This window comes from Oratosquilla oratoria, chromosome 5 (genome assembly GCF_046742065.1).
Source record: "Oratosquilla oratoria isolate Oo_2021 chromosome 5, ASM4674206v1, whole genome shotgun sequence".
In the NCBI taxonomy this organism is placed as follows: Eukaryota; Metazoa; Arthropoda; class Malacostraca; order Stomatopoda; family Squillidae; genus Oratosquilla; species Oratosquilla oratoria.
This window is the reverse complement of record NC_134781.1, coordinates 11871925-11873881: the sequence shown is the minus strand read 5'-3', so window position 1 is coordinate 11873881 and position 1957 is coordinate 11871925. Positions and strand designations below refer to the sequence as shown.

The window sequence follows — 1957 nt, the reverse complement described above, 5'->3', positions numbered from 1 at the left end:
TTCCTCAAGAAGACTCTATGAGCCTCCTTGAGGAAACCATCGTCTTATTTCTAAACTAGTTATAAGGTTTGTGCGATCTACTTCGCCCCCTCTTCTCCTTTTGTTTTACAGGATCTTACACACTTATAATAGGATTCGAAACTATGTTTTGATATCAAACACGACACTAATGCTGCTTTATAGAATACGAAAGTATATTGTGATGACAAACGCTGTTGTCATACATCAGTGGAAAAATAATAATAACAATAATAATGATATTATTATTATTATTATTATTATTATTATTATTATTATTATTATTATTATTATTATTATTATTATTATTATTATTATTATTATTATTATTATTATTATTATTATTATTATTATTATTATTATTATTATTATTATTATTATTATCATTATTATCATATTATTATTATTATTATCATTATTATTATTACTATTATTATTATTGTTATTATCATTATTATTATTATCATTATCATTATCATTATTATTATTATTATTATTATTATTATTATTATTATTATTATTATTATTATTATTATTATTATTGTTGTTATCATTATCATTAATATTATTATTATTATTATTATCATATTATTATTATTATTATTATTATTGTTATTATTATTATTATTATTATTATTATTATTATTATTATTATTATTATTATTATTATTATTATTATTATTATTTATTATTATTATTATCATTATTATTGTTATTTTTTTCTCAAATCGATAAAGTTAATCAAATCTTGTTGAGTACATTATATCCGTGAATATGTACAATCATATACATGATGCAATCATAAATACATACTAGCAGACAAATAAAAGACAGGTCACAAGTAATTGATTAATTGACAAAGGAAAGAAAAGTAAATAACTGATAGACATAGACAGACATATGTACAAGCATATATTATTTAGAAACAAATACAGGCAGGGAGGCGCGCACACACACACACACACACACGCACGCACGCACGCACGCACACACACACACACACACACACACACACACACACACACACACACACACACACACAGCGGAAAGATACAATAGCGAGTCACTACGAGCATAGCTCTCTTCCCGCAAAATACAACTAGGTAAATACAACTAGGTAATTCATTGCACTGCGTGTCGTTACTCCAACTCTCGTGGGCGGGGAGTTGGGTGTGTGTGTCCGTGTAAGGTAACAGCATTACCCATAGATCGGTAATATATGAGCTCTGAGATCTCTTCCGAGAGGGAAATAGCTGTCCATTCCGAGCCCAACACGTGATCCAAGACCATGGTGAATCACACACACACACACACACACACACACACACACAAGCACACACATACACATTTATATATATATATATATATATATATATCTATAGTGGAAACTTAATGTAATATTGCCATAGTTTTTTCTGTTATGCAATAAACTTCGTAGAAAATCCACCGAATGTTTATATGTTAGTTAGTTAGTTGGAGGGCAGGATAGATAAGATGGGGGAGAGGGAGGGAGGAAGGGGGGATTTGGGGGTTCAGTGGAAGGAAATAATGAAATGGAAGGAAGTTAGAGTTGATAGATGTGGGGCAGACCTACTTGCTCAGTCAATTCATAGTCTTATGGACTGTAGTGTATGTGATTATATGACAGAAAACTTGGTTTTATTTATAATATAAAGTATTGTCATTTTTGACAAGAATTTTATCACTATTTATCAATAAAATTTTACAATAAAATAGCCTACTAAAATACTATATAGACAATGTAGCAAAATGATTATGCAACCATTTAATGTATTAATTTCCAAATTTTAGATTCAAAGTTGAAAAAGAAAACTAAATTGTCAAAGAAAACAAAATTTATAAGGGTAACTTTAATTAATCTAGTCTGTTATGCGTAATGTTGTATGAAATGTTTTTGGTGACTACAATATACACATAG

At 27.8% G+C, this 1957-nt stretch overlaps 1 protein-coding gene across 1 annotated transcript in view; it reads left to right on the top strand.

Moving 5' to 3' along the window:
- LOC143025367 (G-protein coupled receptor moody-like) overlaps positions 1 to 454 on the top strand; it is an 81492-nt gene extending 81038 nt beyond the window's left edge. Inside the window, exon 11 of the mRNA XM_076184913.1 lies at positions 1 to 454. This exon is cut by the window's left edge and continues 547 nt beyond it. The gene's annotated coding sequence lies outside the window, so the exon portion shown is untranslated.
- Positions 455 to 1957: the final 1503 nt, after the last annotated feature.